The sequence below is a fragment of the Accipiter gentilis genome, chromosome 1, assembly GCF_929443795.1.
Source record: "Accipiter gentilis chromosome 1, bAccGen1.1, whole genome shotgun sequence".
Classification (NCBI taxonomy): domain Eukaryota; kingdom Metazoa; phylum Chordata; class Aves; order Accipitriformes; family Accipitridae; genus Astur; species Astur gentilis.
This window is the reverse complement of record NC_064880.1, coordinates 173014-195574: the sequence shown is the minus strand read 5'-3', so window position 1 is coordinate 195574 and position 22561 is coordinate 173014. Positions and strand designations below refer to the sequence as shown.

Genomic DNA, 22561 nt, shown 5'->3' with positions numbered 1-22561 from the left:
ATTTTTTGTTGTAAATCTCTCGCCAGCGTCTGCTGCCCGGCTGCTGTCGCTCCCGCAACCCTGATGCCCCATGCAGAGGGATACAGCAGTCCCTGGGGCTTGCTCCAGGGGACACCCCCCTTACCCCCCCCCCCCCCATTTGCAGGTTCCCTGTGCTGCTTCTCCTCTCTAGATAACGGGGTGGGGGGGCAGGGACAGAAGCGGCCGCCCGAATTGTCTGTTCCTTGCACTTGACTGCTGTAAACGCTCCAGCCGCTCGGGTGCTTTTTGGAAGGGAGGCGAAGAGGAGTGCCCGGGCTGCGAGTGGGGAGAGGGCAGGGCGACGTCAGCCCTGTGCCCCCAGTAAGGAGTTGCCGCCTGCGGCTGGTCTCTACTGGGCTGAGCTGTCAGTCGTCCCTCACGCAGCTGACGCTCAGAAGAGGATCGTTGCGGGGGTGCGGATTCTGCTGCCCAGTGAGCGAAGGTGGGAACTGGCGTTCGGGAGGCGCGCATGCGCGGTGGCGTGAGTCGCTGGGCTCCTGGTGCGCATGCGCAGTGGCACATTTACACTACTAGCCGCTGTTGCCAGGCAACTAAAGCACATTGGGGCAGCGCGGTATCTGCGCATGCGCGGGGCGCCTTGAACGGCACTCGCTGCTGCTGCCTGGCAACCGAAGCGCGACACGGCGCCTCGCTAACCGCGCATGCGCGGCGTTGCGGTTTACGGCGCTCCTGCTGTCGCCTAGCAACCAGAACGCATGCGCACTGCGCCTCGTACGGCGCTCGCCGCTTTTGCCTAACAAGCACAACACGTTACGGCGGCTCGGAATCTGCGCATGCGCGTTGCGCCTTGTACGGCGCTCGCTGCGGTTGCCTGGCAACTAAAGAGCGACACGGCGCCTCGATAACTGCGCATGCGCGGCGGCGCACCTGCCGTTGCCCAGCAACCGGAAAACGTTACAGAAGCTCGGCCTACGAGCATGCGCGCTGCGCAGTGTACGACGCTATTGTTCTTGCCTAGCAACCAGAACGCGTTACGGCAGCACGGATCCGCGCATGCGCGCTGCGCCCTGTACGGCGTTCGCCGCTGTTACCGGGCAACCAGAACGCGTTACGGCACCTCGGCACACGCGCATGCGCTCTGGGACTTCTACGGCCCTCGCCGCTGTTGACTGGCAACCAAAGCGCGACACGGCGCCTCGATAACTGCGCATGAGCGAGGTCGCGGTTTACGGCGCTGTTGCTGTCCCCTAGCAACAAGAACGACTTACGGCAGGTTGGCAACCGCGCATGCGCCGTGCGCCTTGCACCGCGCTCGATACTGTTGCCTAGCAACGAGAACGCGTTACGGCAGCTCGGCAACAGCGCATGCGCGCTGCGCATTGTACGGCGCTCTTGCTGTTGCCTAGCAACCAGATCGCGTTACGGTAGCTCGGCATCCGCGCATGCGCGCTGCGCCGTTTACGGTGCTCGCCGCTGTTGCCAGGCAACCAAATCGCGACACGACGCCTCGTCAAACGCGCATGCGCGGAGGCGTGGTTTACGGCTCTCCGCCTGTTGCCTGGCTACCAAACCACGGTGCAGCAGCTCGGCAGCTGCGCATGCGCGGTGGAGGCCCCTTGCGCCAGCGCTCTCTTTCGCCACCTAACGCCACCTAAGTCCGGTACTGCAGCTGGGGTGCCGCGCATGCGCGCTGCCGCGTTCTGCCAAGCCCTCGCCGCTGCCACCCCGCGGCCCAATGTTCGGTACTGCAGCTCGGAGGCTGCGAGTGCGCGGGGCTGCCCCGGTCCTGCACGTGCCGTCCGACGGTACCGGCAGTGCGGCCCCGGGGGAAAGTGCCGCCGCGCTCGTTGCTTCCTCCCTCCCGGTAAGGAAACGCCGCTGCCGCCCCGCGGGCGAGCGCCGGGACCGCGGGTGAGGCGAGCGATCCCCTCCGGCGGGGGCGGCGGCGGCCGCGGCGGCGGGTGCCTCCTGCCCGCTGGCCGCCCGGGGCCGGCGGGACGGGAAGCTGCGAAGCGGCCGCCGCGGCAGGCTCCCGGTCCGCCGGAGGCGAGCCGGGCCAGGGCAGCGCCGGGCAGGTCCCCGAGAGCCGACAGAAGGGAAGAGGGGACGGAGGCGGGCACCCCCAGGCGCGGCCAGCGGGCGCCTCCCCGAGTCGCCGGAGCTCCCCCGCCGCCTTTCCCCAGCCCCGCTCGGCCCCTGCGGCTGCCCCCAGCTGCAGCCCCTCCCCTGAAGCCTGTGCTGCAGCCGCAGGCAGCCCCCGAGCCCTGTCGTGAGGGCGGCAAGCTGGCCCTCCGGTGTTCTCGAGTCTCCCTTAAGGCGGGTGCCGTTAGCAGCGGCGCGGGGAAGGAGCGGCGTCCGTCCGCGGAAGCCCCTGCGGACGGAGGGGCTCCGGCCAGGGTGGAGCTGTGGTAATAACGGTCGCTGCTGCCTCTTTCCCTCTGCCAGAGGCCACGCCGTGAGCGGGGTTGTCCGTTCGTCCCCGGGGATGCCGCTGACTGCAGCAGCCTCAGGCTCGCGTGGCCTGTCTCTGCCCGGCCTCCCTCTCCTCGCGGCACGGGAGCGCAGAGGGACAGGCGGAGCACTTACTGGCTGTGGACGGGAGCTGCTGAAGCTGGAGAGGCCACAGAAAGGTAAAGAAGAAGAAACGGAAGGCCATCTGGCTGGCAGCTGCCTCCCGCTGCAGGCCAGAGGGACCCTGCCTCTGTGGGTGTGGGAGGATCCCTCCTCGTAGTCCACAGCAGGTCAGACCGCCAGGGTCTGTATGCGTGACCAGCAGCGCGGTACAGCCACGTAGTGAGCGAGCGAGCGAGCGAGGCTACGTGTCTAGGAGGCCTCATCTCGCAAGAGCTGCGAGGGGCTCGCGTGTTCCGTTATGCGGAGGACAGCCGAGCGACTGGAGTTACAGAAGAGGAAGGGAGGAGAGAAGGAGAAAGAAGCGGCTGAACTGGCAAAGTCTCTTGGCAGCGCCAAGAACGAGAGCTGCGGTGAGCCCCAGGCCCTCGGGGCCCCGTCTCCCCTCTTCGGTGTTGCGGTCCCTCCCTGCCCCCTCCGTCCCCTGGTCCCCTCTCTTTCCCACACCCCTGCTTTTTTTTTTTTTTCCTTTTTTTTTTTTTCTTTTTTCCCTTTCCTCCCTTGTACCTCTGATACTGAAAAGCCGGTCGACGAAACTCCCTAAGACTCGTTTTGGAGTTTTAGAAAGCAGGCGTTCTTCACTGCAGCGCCGGATGCACGGGGGATAGTTCCACCTAGTGTGCGTGCCACAGCTTTAGCACAAACAGGTTATATAGAATAACTAATTGCTTATTAATCAGATGAGTATACATATACATAAAAACGACGGCAACCGATTATCATAGCACTGCCTACATCCGATCACGTGCAAGGAAGGATCCATTTGAGACGAAGGGCTGCTTTTGCGACCACCGACCCATTTGAAGTTCTTGCTGGCTGCCCTCGAAGTCTTTATTCTTGTCCTTGTTCTTTGATCTTGAAGCTTAACGCAGTTTCAATCGCATGTGGTCAGTTTCAGCATTGTTCCCATTTAGCTTACAGGGGAACATCTAGTCATAAGAGCAAAGAACTGCAAAACTTAGGAGTACCTACCTCTGCTAGTTAATTGCTCGGCTATACTTTTGTCTGTTGTTTCAGTTGTAGCGTTAGTATAAGACTTCTAACCATTATTTACCAAATCTCACTTTTACAGTCACCTAGCAGCAAACCACAGCTGGTACAAAGTATTAAAACCACCCAAATATTTAGACGTGCCATACAGAACGTATGGAAATGTGCTATCAGAGGTGTCCGAGGGGCAGGGGGAGCGCCGGGGGGCGCCCCGAGCCCCGGAGCAGACTCGCTGGCAGGACTCGATAGGCGCGCGACTGACTGAATAGACGCTGGCCGGCCGGCCCCTTTGCCCTCCGGGCTGCGTTTGCGCTCCCTCTGCACGGGGCGAGGGGCTGTGAGGGAGCCCAGGGGAGGAGGAGGAGGTGAGGCGCTGGGGGGGGGGGGTCGGGCCGTGCCCCCCCTGTTCCTGCTGGGCTCCAGCTGTTGCAAATGTTCTGGTAAAGAAATCAACATTTAATCACATAGAAGAGTTAGGTTTGATTAAGAAGTAAAACTGTGAAGCGTAACGTATAGGATTGTTAAGTTTGAAACGTAGCCATAGAAACTTTAGGAGCTGTGTTATGCGTGACGCTAGGAACCGTAATATTGTTAAAGTCTGAAACAGCTAACCCTAGAAACCTCACCAGGAAGTTACTGGTTTTCCTACGTTCTGTTTCAGGAAACTAAGGAAACCGTCGTGGACACCAGTTTGCTGCTTGGAAACCCCCTTACCCTTCCCATCTCGATTTGAGTATCGACGATGCCAGTCAGCAGAGCCAAGTGTCACTGACCAATGATTGTTTTAAAATAAGAATATTGATAAGGTTATAGAATCACAGGACCGATCGTTACAACGGTTAAATTTAAGAACGAGCATAGTATGCGTTTTTACGGAAGGAGCTTAGGTAACAATGACCTGACGGGAAAAGCCTGTAAAAACTGATGGATTTTGATACTAAGTGGGACACGCCTTTGGAGGAGCGATCCCCCGTGTCCCCAGCGCTGCGATAAACAAAGCGCCTGCTTCTTAACTTCACGTTGGCGTTAAGGAGTTTTATTCTGGATTTCGGTAACGGTTTTGGCGACCCAGATGGGACCTTGCGAGTGAGACTGGACGAGATGGCGTGTCGATCGAGCTCCGGCCGGCACCGAGGTATTCTCGGGGAGAACCGTCACCCTCGACACGCAAAGCTCCTCGCAGCGTTCCCTGGAAAAAAGGTAAGGCGCTGCTTCTTTGGAATTTGTTTGGAAAGCCTGCCCGTGAGGCGCGGCGAAAGCTTCCCAGGGTTGGGGCTTGGAGGGTAGCCGTCTGCACTGGAAGCCTAGGCGTCTGCCCGTAAGTCATAAGCGAAAGCTATTGCTGGGTTGGACTTTGTGTATTATTTGGGACAGCTGTCGTTTGCATTTGTTTGGTATTTGGTATTTGAATGTATATAAGTATAATGGCATTAGCAAAATTGTTTAAGAATAAGAGTGCAGGAAATAGAACTGCTGATGAAAAGTTACCAGAAACGTCACCGCTGGGATGTTTATTGGCACGTTGGGGTGAACTGCAGGAAAAATGGTAAACAAACAGAACTTTGAGTTACAATACTATATTGCAATTCCTGTTGTTTTGTAGGAGAGAGAGTAAATGGAATAAAGTGCCATATGTAGATTTGTTCTTTTTAAGTGAACGTATCGGGCGGGGACCGGAGGGGAGTCTCCCAGCAGAACCTCTGGTTACAGCTAAACTGGGAGAACAGAAAATTGAATGTGAGTTGACACTAGAGTCACCTTTTCAGTTTTAAATACCTCAGAGGGAGAGTTAAGTTTTGAAGAAATTGGTGGTGTTGGTGCAACAAGCGAACGAGAAACTAGACCCTTCTTTAAATCTTTAACAATGAAATTAGGAAAGCAGTGGGTCACTCGGCAGTTTTTGTATGTGCCAAATTCTCCTAAACTCCTGTTAAGGAGAGGTCTATTTGAGAACTTAGAGGCAGAAATTAAATTTAAAAACGGAGAGCTTAAAATTTTAATTCCAGAAACTAAACGTATCGAAGCAGCGGCTTTGTTGTTAACAGGATGTTTACCGAAAGCAGAAGATTATACCGGTCCAAGTGTAATGCTGTCATTCCAGTCGTCTGGACTGGGAAGTTCCCGGTAAATCCAAAAAGCAGAACCTGTGAGAGTTGATTTAAAGCCAGGATCGAATCCGGTAAGAATGAAACAATACCCCCTAAAACCGGAAAGTCGGAAAGAGTTAGTAATGGTAATACAAAAATTTTTAAGATACAAATTGTTAATAGAATGTGAATCCAGATATAATACCCCGATCTTGCCTGTTAAAAGGCTGATGAAAAAGATGATAGATTAGTTCAAGACCTCCTCAGAGCAATAAATCAAATAGTACAAGGTATTCATCCGGTCGTAGCAAATCCTTATACTTTGTTAACAGCCCTAACGGAGAAATGAGAATGGTTCACAGTGTTGGACCGAAAAGATGCCTTTTTCTGTATTCCCTTGGATCCCAATAGTCAAGAGGTTTTTGCTTTGGAATGGGAAAATCCTGAGACTGGGAGAAAAACACGATATACGTGGACAGTCTTGCCTCAAGGCTTTAAGAATAGTCTTACCATTTTTGGAAATCAGTTGGCACGAGAATTAGAGATTTGGAAGAAAGAAAATAATCAAGAAATCTTGCTGAAATATATGGACGATCTGTTAATGGTAGCTGAGACGGAAGAACAATGCACAAAGTTAACTCTTAACTTTTTGAACTTTTTGGGAATCAGTAGATATCGAGTGTCAAAAGAAAAAAACCCAAATAACCCAGAAAGAAGAAACTTAAATTTGAGTTTTAAAATCCTAAAAGGACAGAGACAATTGGGAACTGAGAGAAAAGAGGCAATGTGTCGTCTCCCCGAACCTAAGACTAAAAAAAATGAATGACAAGCATTTCCGGGAATGGTCGAGTGGTGTCACCTGTAGATTATAAATTGTGGCTTGCTGGCCTGACCTTTATAGGAGCAGCTCAAAACCTCAAACGACGGATTGGACCGATGCCGAGAAAGCTACCTTCCAAGAATTGAAACAGGCTGTAACAGGGGTGCCAGCCCTAGCGTCTGCCAGATCTCACGAGAGACACTTGAACTTTTTGCTCGTGAAAGATGAGGTAGAGCTCTGGGTATCCTGGCCCAATATTTAGGGCCAAGTGGGCGAGCTGTGGCCTACTTCTCGAAGCGATTGGATAACGTGAGTCTGGGATGCTCTGGTCGTCCGAGAGCCGTCGCTGCAACTGTGCTACTGATCCAGGAAGCTCGTAAGTTCGCCTGAGCAGAAAGGATTACTGTACGTTTCCCATATGATAACTGTTGTGCTAAAACGGAAAGGGGGGCACTGGTTATCCCCTAGCAGAATGCTGAAATACCAAGTGGTGTTGTTGCTGGAACAAGATGATGTTTACCTAAAAACTACTACCGCCGTTAACCCCGTTGCGTTTTCAACAACTGACCGAGTTAAAGGAGAACTGGAACGTGACTGCTTGCAGGCAATCGAAAGAGTTTACTCCAGCTGACTGGATCTCTGAGGTGTGCCACTAGAAGAAACAGATTGGGAACTATATGCCGACGGAAGCGGTTCCATCTGTGAAGGACAACGTTTTATCGAGATAGACAATAACTACTGAGGAGGTACTTGCGTTGCCAACTTTGCCTTCGATGATCTCTGCCCAAAAGGCTGAATTGATAGCTCTTACTCGAGCTCTGGAACTAAGTCAAGGAAAGCGAGTCAACACTTGGACAGACTCAAAGTATGCTTTTGGAGTGGTACGTGCGCATGGAGCGATACGGGGAGAAAGAGGACTGTTACCTGCACCAGGCACCGCCGTTCAGCACGCACAACAAATACTGAAATTGTTAGAAAGCATTCAAAAACCAACAGCAGTCACGATGATGCACTGTAAAGCACATCCGTTAGGTAAGACCGGTCCTAACGCAGGTAACCGACTGGCTGATAAAGCTGCTGAAGAGGCTGCAGAAAAAGGCATCCTAGCACTAGTTCCAGAGAAAGGTATAAAATTGCCTAAAGAAACTCCAAATTATAATGAAAAAGATGAAGAATTAATTATTAGATTGCAGGCTAACAAAATGAAACAGGATAGGCTGTAACACCGACAGGTCGAATAATAGTCCCACCCACCCACAATAATAAGAGAAATTGCCCCATTGAACATCACAGAGTATACTGGGAAACAGAAAGCGAAATATGACAAAGATTGTTTAAACAATTATAAGTGGACGTGAAATGTGTATGTAAATTTATCCCCGAACCAGTAATAAGATCATCTTTGGGATTATTAAATAAGGAAATTTTTTAGAAGAAGAATATTAGCAAATTGATTTTATAGAATTGCCTTGAAAATAAGGATATGTCCTAGTTTTAGTTGATATCTTTACTGGGCGGCCCAAGGCTTTCCCTTGTCGCACCAACAAAGCAAGGGAAGTAGTCAAAGTCTTGCTCAAAGAGATAATACCAAAATATGGGGTGCCTGTAAGAATGTCATCTGACAATGGCCCTCATTTTATAGCAAAGATTATGAGACAAGTTGAGCCATGTATTATCTATGGATTGAGACTATCACACCCCACATAGACCACAAGCAAGTGTGTGGGCAGAGAGAGAGAAAGAGAGAATGAACTATATCCTTAAGCAACTGTCGAGTAAAATTTGTCAGGAAACCTCACTCCTCACGTGGGTTAAAGCGTTACCCGTGGCTCTATTAAGAATCGAAGTATAGCCAGAAGAGAAAGAAAAGTCAAGTCTTTAGGAAATGTTGTACGAAAGACCGTATCAAGAGTCCTGTGTTCTGAGTATCTTGAGTGCCTTTGGAGATATGTTTTTAAAAGGTGTTATGATTTCTTTAAGCAATTCTTTTCAAGAACTTTGTCAGTATGTCTCCACAGCTGGACCCTTAGAACTGGACGTAGCAGCGCATCCCTTCCGACCAGGAGCCTGAATATATATAAAATCACCGAGAAGTGGAAAGGACCGTATCGAGTCATTTTAACAACACTTGTAGCAGTAAAGGTCTGGGAGAAGAACCTTGGCTTCATTATTCGAGAATAAAGAAAGCACCCAACAAGAAACTGGAAGTCTAAAGAAACTGTCCCTTTAAAACGGAAAATCTATAAGTAAGTTTCACGTTATCTATTTGGGAAAACAGTTGTGTAAAATTTATAACGTTGGGGTTGCTATTAGGAATATTGTCGAGGGCAATAATCTTTTTGTGTGTTTAGAGGGTGTATGTGGGTTTTTTTGAGGGGTTCTAAACATGAGATAAACAAAATGAAACAATTATTGTTTGAGCTATTCATCTTGATATTAACCGGTTTTGTAATTTGAATTAAAAAAAATAATCTAGTTTTGTAACTGATTCAAAGTTTTGTAAAGACACAGAATTTAACCTCGGTAACAGCCTGCCTTTCCGATTCCAAAGTCAGATGAAAATCTAGTTCCGTGGAGAATACTGACATTGAATTTAACCAAAACTTGAGAAAAGAGGTAGAACAATGAGAATCATTTTAGCAGATTAAATTGGATGGATTTAAAAGGCAATTATTTTTTTTAAATTTGAAAGAAGGAATTATAGCGTTGTGAATTATAACGTTACCAAACCATCCACCTCACGGACAAAAGAATTAATTTACTCGCCCTTCGGGAGAAACTTGTACAAGCACCCCTCGGGGCTGTCAGCTGCCAAAACCGTAGAGACAAGTGCAAAAAGGAACTTGGGATCATGTTTAAAATATAAAACGATGTTTAGAACTTACTGGAGTTCCAGGATCCTTGTTAGAGCCACCCAGAGTCGGGACCATCTGTGGAAATTTAGACCGGTTTAGACAACCAGAGAAGCATCACACATCCTAAACAGAGCTGTATGAAAGTTTGTACTTGCAGCTAGCTCCTCTGACCCCAAACTCCCAAGACCTTCTCTAGTAGCTAAAGCTCTAAGATGGGGGTGTATTTGTAGAAAGGATAATAATACTTCACATGATCTTTGGTCCCCTCTTAATAACGGGAAAAATTTAGCTTGGAGTTGACGGCATTAAAGGACAGGTGAAAAGTTCAGGCTTAACTGCTTGGGTGACTAGTGATGCTATATGATCCACTCACCTCTTCATGAAGGAGAAAAGCAAATCGTGGTCTTGAGACTTAATAACTCTATCCTCTCTCTGGAAGAAATCTCCCTTGTGGCCTCGCTCGCGGGTGGACCTGGGGAAATCGAAAAGATGATACCTGGCAATCGCCAAGTCTTAGAACTAAAATCAGACGGGTAATAAAATCTGTATTTTGACCCCAGTTAACACCTCTTCCACATCAGATGACTCTTGACATCTGTCACTCAGTCAAGGCAGTGCCTGCTGCTTCACTTCACCTTGGTGGTGAGGGGTTTGGTTCCGGGTTTCGGTACCACAGCTGCGGGCCGGGGCTGGAGGAGCCGCAGGTGCGGGCAGTGAGAGGCTGATGGCGACGCCCCCTCCCTGGCAAGGGGAGGGGCCGCCGGGAGCCCAGGCAGGAGCGGAGCTGAGCAGTGACCGGGCTGCGGCTGCCCCGAGGGAGAAGGTGAGCGGGGCCGGTCACCCCTCGGTACCGGCGAACGTCGGAGGCGGGGGTGGCCCGGGGGAGGTGGGGGCCGCCTGTGCCGAGGCCGGGGGGGAGCCCTGGGGGCTCACAGGGCGGCTGAGAGAACGTGCGCGCGGGGGTGGGGGGCGGGGCGCTGTCAGGGCGGCTGAGAGAACGTGCGCGCGGGGGTGGGGGGGGGGGGGCGCGGACAGGCCGGCTGAGAGAACGGGCGCACGGGGGTGGGGGGTGGGGGCGCTGACAGGGCGGCTGAGAGAACGTGCGCGCGGGGGTGGGGGTGGGGCGCTGACAGGGCGGCTGAGAGAACGTGCGCGCGGGGGTGGGGGGGGCGCTGACAGGGCGGCTGAGAGAACGTGCGCGCGGGGGTGGGGGGGGGGGGCGCTGACAGGGCGGCTGAGAGAACGGGCGCGCGGGGGTGGGGGGGGGCGCGGGGCGCTGACAGGGCGGCTGAGAGAACGGGGCGCGCGGGGGTGGGGGGGGGCGCTGACAGGGCGGCTGAGAGAACGGGCGCGCGGGGGGGCTCACCGGGCCCCGTGGCGGGGCTGCGCAGTCGGCCGGCGGGTCCCGGGGAAAGCCCCGAGGAGGACGGCGGGGTCCATGTTGCACGCACGGAGCGGCAGCGGGGCCGCGCCGTGCCGGAGCTACCCGGAGCGGCGCTGGGGGCTCGGCGGGAACTGCTGCTGCGCCGGCGTGGGGAGGTGGGGGGGAACGGAAGCGGCGTCCCCTCGGCGTCAGGCAGCGGGGCAGGCTGCCTCCCGGGGCATGCCGGGAGCTGTAGTTTTCGCGGACTCGGCAGCCGGGCAGCAGCGCGGCTCTCGGGCGCGGCGTAGTCCGACCAGGTCAGACTCAGGAGCGTTGCCGGTTTCGCGTGGTTTTCCGCGGGCTTCCCGCTGCGCCCGCTCCCCGACCAGCCGTGCGGATGCGCCTCCTGGGCGCATGCGCCGTGCTTCGCGTTGGGGCAGCCCGGCGTTCGCTCGCCGGCGCAGGCGCCGTCCCCGTCCCCGTCCCCTGAGGTTTGTGATCTTGGGAAGCCCATGTCCTGGATAGCTGGGGTTGTGGCTTGCAAGCCTGTGACTCCCACCAAGTTCCCAACAAATTCAAACGTAGAAATTGTGCATCAGCCCTCCTCGCCCCCTCCGAGCCGGTCTGTTCTCTGTGGTCACCATGAGTAGCCTCGGTTTCCCACCTGTGGTTCTCCACAAACCCAGAGCCTCGCAGCTCCATGCTGAAGGGAGTGGGGAGCTACACACGGAGAAGGCAGAGGCCCGAGTTTGTCTTTTGGGGATGAGAAGTGGGGAGGAACTGCCATAAATGGGACGCATCCCTGCTTGAGGCATGGCTGTTTCAGCTGTGCACATGGAAAATCCTCAGATACGTTGCATCTAGCCCTCCTTTCCATTGACCCCGGGAGAACTGGCCTCCTGTGTCCCCCAAGTCCATTTACTTCCTGCTGCGGTGAAGTGGCTATTTTTCTTCTTTTCTCTGAGGATTTTGTGGATCTGGGCGTGGGAAGGAGTGCCTTAATGCTGGCTTTCTCAGCCTACTTCTGGGAAGCCAGGCATATCTGCAGATTAGAGCCGGGGGAGTGGCCCAGACGCCTTTTATTCCTCGGAGGGCAGTGGATTTGGGGAGTTAGAGCAAGGCATGCCTGGATGTTGGTCTCCCTGAGGGGGAGGGGGTTTACAGCCAGATGACTGAAAAGCCTCCCCCAGTCACTTCTGGGGAAAGAGTTGCGGGGTGGCTTTTAATGTACCCACGGTATCGATGTGGCAGGTGAGCATACACCCCCCTCTTGGCTGGGGGATCTTATGTGGACGCCTGCTGAGCCAGGGCTGGAAACCCCTCTGCACACCCTGGAGGAGCTGGGTGCAGACTGGGGACGTGAGGGCAGTCGTGACATGGACACGGAGCGGCAGAGAGTCCTGCTCTTTCAGCAGTTAACGGTGCTACCGCGTGGTCAAAACCTCAAGTGCACCCGTCCAACCGTGCATTCTCTTTCCTGGGGTTTGTTTATGGGACAAATAAACTGCCCAGCACTAGATGAGAAGGTTGTCTGCACTCCACCTCAAATCAGGTGCATCACCTCTCCGTCGGGAAAGAAGTATGGGGGTGGGCATAAAAGGAACAGTAACTCCAACGTCGGGACTCTTTTTGGCTCTGGGCGCAGAGCAGGTAACCACAGCGATACAGAGAGGGAAGGAGGTGCTGATGGGTTTGTACCTTGGACTTAAACTGTAGAGGATGATCTGTTCAGGACATCCATGTCATAGAGTAGCTGTTGCATGATTTATACTCGTAATCCAGTTCCTACTTGATAGCCTTAACTTTGCGTGGATTGCGTATTGAACTTTGCAGTAGTTTGTTTGTTTTTACATTTCCTTAAGGTCTAGGCAAAGGTTTAGAAAGTTAGCAGACTTAAGGATAAGTATTTATTACTTTGTCCTGCCACGTTGCCATTTGAAACCTGTTCTGAGTGTTGGTGGTATTCAAGAAATTGGCCGAGATTTAGAGGGTGAATCTGTATCTTTAGGTGTACTGAGCAGAAAAGTACAATGGATCTTTTTAGTTGCCAGATAGCTTTCTTTATCCAGGCGGTCAATTTGTCAAGATCAGGCTGCAGTGTCCAGGGGGCCGGGGAGGGAAGGTTGGTGTTCAAGCTTCTCATTCCTATCAGCGGTGACTCCGCTTGCACCACTAAGTGGTGCTGTGTACATACGCTTAATTAAATTGGCAGCGGCCTGTGCCTGCCTGCTTGTGCAGTTCGGAGTGGTCATTTTAGAGAAAATGTTCTTTTGGCTGCATTTGTTCTCCTGTGATACAAAAACTTGACAGCGACTGGGGGCAGCTACTACTTTAGGAGGATTTCTATAAAGTAAGAAATTGCTGGTTTTATTTTGTCATGATGGGCAAAACAATAACTGATTCAAAATCACGTCCACTGCAGCTTATGCTTCCGTAACACACCACTCAACTGATTTCTATGCGTAAATGTCTTCGGAGAGGAATCACAGGTGCCTGCTGTGACTATAGGGACAAGCAGTATGGGCTCACAGGAACAGAACATGCTTTGCCTTCCCATCACCAGAAGAAAGAAAGAAAGAAAGAGGTGAAGAAGGGTGCTCAGGAGCAAGAGGCTGCAAGGAAGTTGCTGTACATGATCCTTTTGCCTTGCTTTATCTGACAGAAAAGCTGCCTTCTGCTAGTTGGGTCTTGGCCTGAAAGACAAGGGGAGAGAGACTCCCACCCCTCTCCCAGGGAGGGTGCTACTTTTGACTGGCTTGTTCTGACTATGTGATCTGCAATTACAATATTTAGATTGCGTGCTGACAGTCTATACCACTGACTCCCTGAATGGTTTTTCCTTTCTGTCCCCGCTTCCTTCTCCAGCTTTTTTCAATATATCAATTAAAAAAAAAAAAAAAAAAATTAATAAAAATTTAACCTTACATGACCATCATGCGTTGGCTTTGGCCCCAAACACTTTATTTCCTAGAAATAAGTTGAGTCTTTTCATCAGAATATGTAAAAGATTTCTGGCCACTGTAGTACTATTGTATTGTTTGTTTTTTTAAATAAGATTCTGTCCAGGTTCCAGCATGTGCACTAAATTTCTACTGCAGTAGAAGAGAGTCTTAAGCTGAAGAGAGATTTCATGCTTGGGAGAGAAAAAGAGCAGATCTTGACTCAAAGGTAACTTTTCCAAGGGAAAGGTAAACTCTTTTGATTCTTTGGGGATTTTTATTCTGATAGCACAAGCATCTTGTTCTCTCAGGATTTTGTTATCTCTGGGACAAAAAACCTTGGTGTTGTGTCACTTCCTCCTTCCCTGGTTGTGTTTTTTTCACTCCTTTCAGAGGAAGTGCTAATACTGTTATAATTTAGGAAGACATTTTTAACTTATGACTCGGAGGTCTGCAGACATCACTGTAAAGACAGTTTCTGTGCATCCAAATGCTGTTAATCCCTTCAAATACGAAATGAAAGATGTGTAACTTGGAGCTGAGAGGTCAGATTATTCCAGATGGGTCTGGTTTACTTTGCATTCAGTGTTCCTGTAGCCTGTTGCTTTGGAAGGTGCAGGTAATAAGCTTTTCAATTGAATAAATGAGCGGTAGTGGTTTTTTGTTTTCTTCCCCTAGAAATGTAGTGCTTGATCAGACTGCACTGACCTGTAGAAGTTGTGGGCACTGTGGTGTTCTCCAGAATGCTACTTGGGCTGCCACTACAAGTAGGTCATTTAAAATAGTAACCTTAGACCTTAAAAACACATAAAAACTTCACGATGCTTAAAGTATAGAGCAGAGTAGTCACCAGGTTAAAATAACTTCATGCTTATGACATGCACAGCGATGGTTCCTTTCAGGTTTTTTGGTGTTGGTTTGTTTTTGTTTTTTTTTTCTTCTTCTTTAAGATGGCACTGGTTGCAGTGATCTTCAGTTTTACGACACAGCTAACTGTCTTAGTATGGATATGGTTCCTTTCTGCCTACTATTTCCGTTTACTGGCAGACATAGTTAAGATAGCTCTTTGGAGTTGTGGAGTGCGCGTGTGTGTATAGATATATGTGTGTGTGTGTGAATGTGTATGAAAATAAGAAGACCTAAAGTCCCCTCCCCACATCATTAGCTTTTGCTGACCTGTATTTCAGTGTTACCAAGATTTTAAAGTGGCCCAAGTATTGCTGTTGCAAATGTTTCCATGTTTGTCTAACTATTGTGATGACATAAATAAAAAGAAGAAAATCAAAACACTAAATGTTTTATTACTTGCCCTATAACTATATAGGCGTTCCCTGTCTAATATCGATTTCTTTTTTCAGGATTCACTGTATTTATTTTTTTTTTTTAACCCTATGAAACGGAAAGAGATTTCTGGCTTACTGTTGGCTTTTGATAGACGTTTTATCCTTGGGGAATTGCCCACCAATTAATTCATAGAGTTTGGAATTTAAGTGAAGGACATTTTGCATGCCCGTGTACAAGTATTGGTGCTAACAAGCCACCATACGGTTCATGTTGATAGCTTTATGGATACTTAAAGGTAGGCAATAGTCTTATTTTTTAATAATGCTTAACCTTTTTCTCTTTGGCAAGAACAAGCAAGTCTGCCTGGTTTTGTAGGACTTGCAGCTTTTCCTTAACATCAGACTTTAAAAAGGGGAGAACCAGTAGTATCAGGTATGCAGTTAGGATGGTGATTTTTAAAATACTAAGCTGCGTAACAGTCTCGGGAAGAACATGTGTGAATGGGCGTGAGAGTCTGTGGTACAGCATTACTAACCTTTGCTGAAAAAAGTTTTGAAGAATGAAGCATTTGCTTTATGAACGGTACTTGAGGACGAATTCTGATGCTGCTAAAGTTTATTGAAAAATAGGCACTGATTTCAGTGATGATGCAGGTGTGGTTTCTGTTCATGCCTTAAATCTGAAAAGAAGAGAAGAGAAACCTCCATTTGAAGGAGGATTTTGTATGAAGGGTAATCAAACCAGTAACCTGCTTTAAGAACGACTTTAACATAGTTGGAGCATCGGTTAAAGGCGAATAAGTAAGGTTTATCATATCCTCCTACCTAAGCTGTGACTATTGAATACAGTCAGCAGTCCACCTCAGAACTTGTTGGTGTGCAGCTGCAACGTGTTAAGTTGTAAGGCTTCACAGCCACGAGCTGATGGGCCACAGTTCTCTCCCAGCATGAAGCGCTGTAAGTTTTAGTTTCTTGCACAGCAGTGACTCTTTTCAACATTAGTAACTATACAACAGGGTAAAAGGCAAAGGCAAATTTAGTGAATAATAATGTGTCGTTCTCAGAGTAGCTGTTTGCATTTCACCGTGATGCAGATGCTTTTTATAGCAGTTGTGTTGGCACATGTCTTAGAATTCGGTTAATCCTCTCCTGAACTCATGTAAACTTTTGGCTTCAACTGCATCACTGACAATATGTTTCACAATAGAATAATTATTTCCCTTAAAAAAAAAAAAAAAGGGGGGGGGGGGGGAGGGAATAGGAAGAAGGGGTGGAGGAAGTGGGTATAAAAAAAATCTGTTGTCTGCCAGTGCTGTGGGCTGCTCACTCATTTTTCTGTAGAACTCCTGGGTTGTTTTTTTTTGTTGTTGTTATTTTTCTACCTTAGCCTATTAGCCTATCCTCTGCACCTTTGGTCATTTCCTGAAGTTTGTCTGTAGTTTCCTACATGAGTAGGTAAATGTATCTATTTTACTTTACAGAGCTTTGATAGTTTTTTTTAAATTGTACAAGTAATTTAAATCTTGGAACAAATGTCTTTGCTTATTGATTTTTGTGAGTAGCTGCAAAAATCTTATGTATTAGTTGCCCCTTTTAAAATTAAAATAAAAATGAATGCTATGCAAGAAATAGGTTGCAAGTAACTGTTAGGGTCTTACTACTGCTCGCTGTTGAGAGATCGTGGGAAGTGCAGAGAATTTGTGTTAAAAGTTACGGGCATTTTTCAAGATAGTTTTCCAGGTCTGAGGCGTGCTGAAATACCTCTTTCCTGTGATAGTGTGTTTAGTTTCATTGACTTCAGCAGAACACACAGAATACATTGACTTAAACTAGCTGAGAATCTGATGATAAGGTTTTATACTCTACCTAACATAGGGTTGTGATGACCTGTCCTCCGAACTCAAAATTATGTTTGATGATCTTAACAGGAGGCCGGATCTTTGATCTGGAAATTATGCTGGTAGCGACGTTACAGAATCCAGGCTTGTGACTTCACTGGTTTCTTGCAGCCCCTCAAGTTCATGAAGGACAATAAAGACCCATTCTCTTTTGTTCTTGTGCTATGATCAGGGATGGAAGTATGACATTGTCAGTTGTAAGAAGTGGCTTAACTGCTGTTGGAGTCTGCTTTTATGCCTGAAAAACCTGTTGATTTGCATGGGTTTGCACAGCTTATGCTAATGATGTGGCTGGAATGAGACAGGGTCTTGTGTAGTCTGCAAGGGGCTGTATATGGTCCTGGTTTATAGCTGGGTGGGAGGGATTGGTTCAAGTTACTTCTGATTTGCCCTATTTAATATCTTAAACAGGAGTGAACAGGGTGATTGGAACGGTTTCATTTTTGCAAGAGGACATTTATAAATCGGTTTTTATCCTGTGTTAGAATTAAGATAGGTATTTACTGGAGACAAGGAGTCTACCCTGAACACTGAAACACCTCCGTTTTGGGCACACTATTGGAACTTTTTTAAAATTTTCAAATCATAACAGTCTGTCAGTTTATGCTTGTTGAGTCTGAGACATTACATGATGCCCTTTGAACAGGTAAATATTGCTAGTACTTGATACTTGGTTTGTAGACTATACCTTTTGTATGCTCTGAAATCACATGTAAATAACTTCTGTTGTTTCCCTTTCATTTATAGAAGCTCTGTTCATCCAACCATATAAGCACATACCTAAATTCAGTGTTAAACTTCCTGAATTGCTCTAAACTATTGTGTTGCTGTAAACTGTTTTGGCTGATAAACCTAAGCGGTCAGCTTGGTATTCCTACGTGTATATGTGATTAAGATGCAATAGCTCGGAACAAGTTACCAGGCAACTGCATGCTCCAGCTGCATAGGAGGCACAAAGCAGCTGGCCCGTTCCTTGTAATCAGTGGGAAAGTACAGATTCTCCTGTGACCTCGGTCACTCTTGTCTAACATATTAGATAAGAGTATTTTGATACTCCTCTCGCAGTGGGAGAAACACTGCTTGTGTCTGTGCAGTGTGTGAAAATCACTTTACCAAGATGCTTTTATTTTTAAGCCCTTGGGGGGAAAAAACCTCAAAACAAAGCGGAATTTAAAAACTTTTTTAATCCAAGGCAAACGTCAGGATTCTCATTCTTACAAAGTATTTTACAATTGTGTAACCTTGTAGACTGTACGGAGAATGAGGATCTTGCATGTGACGTACTCAAAAGTTTCATTTTTGGTGTTCTACACGCTTCTACTGATCACAGTGCCTTTGTTTCCTAACAGCAACTGGCAACAGACAATGCGTATGGGTTTCAAGGCCCTGTGGAACAGAGAAGGTAGTTTGCCAGTGTTCTTACTGCTGTTGCAGACATTGTTTCAGTGGACTGAAAGTGGCACGTTCCAAGTACCTTTTCCTACCATTGCTGCGGGGTTTTTTTGTTTTTTTTTTTAAATCCAGAAGAATGTTTCTGTACTTCCCTTCCCTTCCCTTCCCTTCCCTATAGGTGCATGTTGATTTACATTGCGTGCTATTGCAGCGTTCTTAGTCTACCGGTTACAGATTACTCCTTTCAGTTCTTGTGCATTTCTGAATGTGTATCTACCTGTACACCTACTAAACTCACATTTCTTCAGACATGATACGCAACTGCTACGGAAGTCAGCTATTGTGCTAGTTATGGTGTTTGCCCCGTCAGTTGTTTTACTGTCTAATGAGTACCTGATGACAGAGAAGGGGAGTGTCAGAAAATAGACCAGTCAGGTCAGGCTTTATGTTAGAAATGGTTTTCATAAGATTTAAGAGAACGCAGTTTTGGCATAAGGATTTACATACCGCTCCCGGTGTTCTGTTGGGCTGACGTTTTGCAAGAAGCTGAGGTGTTTAACTTTCAGAAGCTGTTTATGTAAATTGCCTTACCTATGAGTACTCTCCTTCACCTGTGTAACGAAGAAATAAATGTGCATCTCTAGACATGTGCATATGCAGATATAATTGTAAGTGCGGAGCTGGGGATGATGCTTGTGTTTGAGGGTAGAAATACGGAGAGGGACAGCAGTGGGGAAAGAAGAACCTTTAAAGATAGTCTAGTGTTGCTCTCATTCTAGAGGTGAATGATCAACTTTCTGTACCATTCTTGACAAATGCTTGCCTAATTTATTCTTAAATATTTCCTGTAATTATTACTACTGTTGCAAAGATTGCCACATAGCCTAAGTTTTTCAGGTTGTAATTTAAGCCCCATGATTCCGTGTCCTGTGTGCAGTGAATGTACACAAAAGTTCTTCCTTATAGCTAACTTTTAGAGTTTAAACATTGTTATTTCTCTTCAGTATTGCCCTTTCCAGGTTAAGCAGCTGTTTTTCAATTTATACTTTGAAGTCAGACTTCTGTACGTCGTTGAGCACCCTCTTGGACTTACTGTAGATTCTCACCAGTTGTACTACACCCTTCTTGAAAAGCAGTACATCATCTGGAGGGTTCAGCAGCTAATCCGTGCAAATGTAGCGCTGCAGAAATAATGCTTGGATGTACTAACTCAAGTGTGATGTGTGACGAGGAATCACTGGGCCTTTTGATTAGCAAGAAACGGTACATAAAAACTAGGTGACAGAAATAGGACATGAAGCTGGCATCCTGGTCTTCAAGCTTACAGTGCAGCTCCGTGGGCTTTGGCTGACTACAGAAGAGCATGAGGCACAGGAGAGAGCTGCTGCTGGATCTCAGTGAAAGATGGTAAGTCATTTGGAGAGAGGTTTTCAAAGCCGGGAATTCAAGTCGGGTGCCCGATTCCAGATTGCCTGTGAAATCCCTGTGTACTTCCCTCGCTTGTCTAACTTTGTGTTGTATATTGTCTAGCAGCTTTTCTTTGAAAGTTAACAAAGCTACACTTGTGTGATTGGTGATGTAATGATCTCATAATAATAGGCAAAATCCAAGTCACAGAAAATGCCAGCATTTGAAAGAGAGCCCTGATAAATTGCTAGTGCCTTATACCACTGCCACTTACCAGGCCTTCCATGTTAGAGCTGTCTTGATCATTGATGCTGTTTCCTCAGACTTGGAGCTGTAATATCTGCTTCTTGTTTCAGGGTATGTTATGAAGTTGCTGATGGCACTGCCTTAGCCCTTTGGCTAAGAAGAATAGCAAATAATTTGTGGATTATCCGTAGAAGCAGCAGCCAAACAGCATTCTCTTCCAATCAATAGGGAAGAAAGCTGCTGCACCGGGTTTGTCTGGGTTCCCTCATACCAAAGGTCTTTCTCACATTTATTGATCCTTTTATGTTTTCCAACTTGTTCAGGGTCAGTTGATGACCGGAGCGAACTGTCACGTCTTTGAAAACTGCTTGTAACTGTGAAAAGAGGTTTGTTGACTTCCTCATGTGATAAGTAGACATTGAAGAAATTGCATGTTGCTCATCTCTTAAGTCAGAGACAGGAATTAGATAGATAATGTGTTACTAGAAAATAAAATACAACTGGGCCCCTTGAGACAGAAATGTATTGATGAAATCGTGTAATATTATTATAGAGACATAGTGACTGTTTTCTCAACTAACAAACAGATCCTAGGCAAAAATAATGTTTGTTCCAGCTAATTCTGGTCAGTCTCCCAAGGCAGTGGATCTGCTTTGCAAATGAGAAAAAGTGGACCTAAATATTGAAACAAGAAGGGCTATTTTTCTTCCCCAGTTCAAAATGGGCATAGCAGAGCCTATATAGTTTTCAAATTGGCAGCAGCTCCTTCGCCTGCTTGTTAGCAGACAGAGCAGAATCTGTACTTTCTTGAAAGAAACTTGGGTGAACTGGTTTGCTTGTTGGAAAAAAAAGTGGGAAGTTGGATCAAGTGCAATTGTAGCAAATACTGACCTTCCTGAAACTATTTAGAGTTTTCATGTGTTGATACTTATTAGAAAAAAAGCAAAACTTGAAAAAAATCCTATAAGGATTAAGCTATAAGATTGTTTTCAGGGAAGAAAAAAAAAAAAAAAAGGAAAAATAAATGGAAGATAGTTTTAGAGAAAGTAACTTTCATAGCACTTTGAGGTAACATAGCTGTCTGTAAACAGCATGTTTAAGGAAAAGATACTTGGTCTCTGTATGATTCTTTCTGTGGCCTTCTAACTGATGAAAAGTCTGACTGTGTGAACCCTGGTTATCTGTGTTGCAGAAAACCGATCTGCTTTGCAAGCTGAGATTCTTCTGAAACAGAGCAAAGTAGGAGAGACATGGTCTTGGGGTTTGGGTTACTATCATGTTATTTACACAGACTGTGTAACAGCCAAATCTTTTTGTGATTTAAAAACTTCATTTAACTGCATAAAGGATGAATGTGCCCCATGAATAGTTTCTTGTGTTCATGCACGTTGCCGGTGATTTACTACTGAGAGAAGTCCTAGCAATTGTAAACAACTAGATAATTCATCAGAACGTCACACATAAATATATCTCAAATAATTTTTATATCACAGCTAGTCTAATGCATTAACTTTTTATCTTAGGAGCTCTTCCATAATAATCTATTTCTCATTTTATGGGATAGATAATGAAAGAATTTCTTGAAATAAACAAAACATTGGATGAGAAAAGAGGAGAGACAGAGTGGGTTTTGAAGTGTTGATGCAATATTACAGATTGTGTTGCAGTTCACAGAGGAGAAGGCTACTTTGGTTATGATACCAAAATATTTCTCTTCCACATCTGTAAGCTACACTAATTATTTTATGCTTAGAAGCTTAAAAGATCCTGAGAAGTTAATTTCAAGCTCTTAGTAAAGTCTACATGGCGAACATGATATTATTCCCCTTGTGTGGTTTAGATTAACACGTATCTTTCTCAGTGACAACTATTAAACTGAAAGATTTATTTTCACATATCATGGATATCAGAAATGATAAGACTACGTAAATTGTCGGAGGTTTGGACTTACAAGTCTACTGAAGCCTTTAAGTGCCTGATTAATGTTTAAGAGAAGAAGAAACCCTACTGAATTCAGGTGGGACCATGTTTTTGTGAAGCAGCACAACTTGTTTTAGTACACCGCGTGCACCTTTGTACCCACACATACCCTACCCCCTGTGTCCGTGTCTCCCCCATATGCCCCCCCCCCGCCCCGCTCCAGCCCGCCCCCTTCACCCATGCGAGTTTCTAACCCACACGAGTTGTTTCCCCCTGCGCCCCCTGCTCTCCTATCTCCTGCCCTGCCTCCCTCCTTTCCCTCCTCCATATTCCACACCACCACCCCCCATCATCCGTCAGGCTCCAGACACCTGGTGTGCTGCCTGCACCCTGTTCTCTGTCATTTTTTCTTCTTCTTTTCCTTACAAGTGGTTGTTGTTGTTCCTTTTTAATGATTAAACTGTTTTCGTTTCAAGCCACGAGTTTTCTCACTTTTGCCCTTCCGATTGTCTCCCCGTCCCGCTGGGGGCGGGGGAGCGAGTGAGCGGTCCTGTGGGCCTTTGTTGCCGGCTGGCGTTAAACCATGACGCCAGGTGAGTTGCAAGCCCTGCCTGGCTAATGCTGGAGGCTCTCTGTGTTCCTCCTGCCATCTCGACGGGCCGTCCTTGTTCTTCATCGCCGCTTTATAGCGAGCGCCTCTTGCTCTGTAAGCGGCAGTACTGGGGCCGTGTTGCAGGCGGCAAAGGGC

General features: G+C 47.7%; 1 long non-coding RNA gene across 1 annotated transcript; it reads left to right on the top strand.

Annotated features, from left to right (window-relative positions):
- The first annotated feature begins 1755 nt into the window (after positions 1-1755).
- Positions 1756-4306, top strand: LOC126039467 (uncharacterized). The gene is made up of 3 exons (XR_007506326.1): positions 1756-1846; positions 2428-2966; positions 4265-4306. It is a non-coding gene; the product is annotated as an uncharacterized LOC126039467 (long non-coding RNA).
- Positions 4307-22561: the final 18255 nt, after the last annotated feature.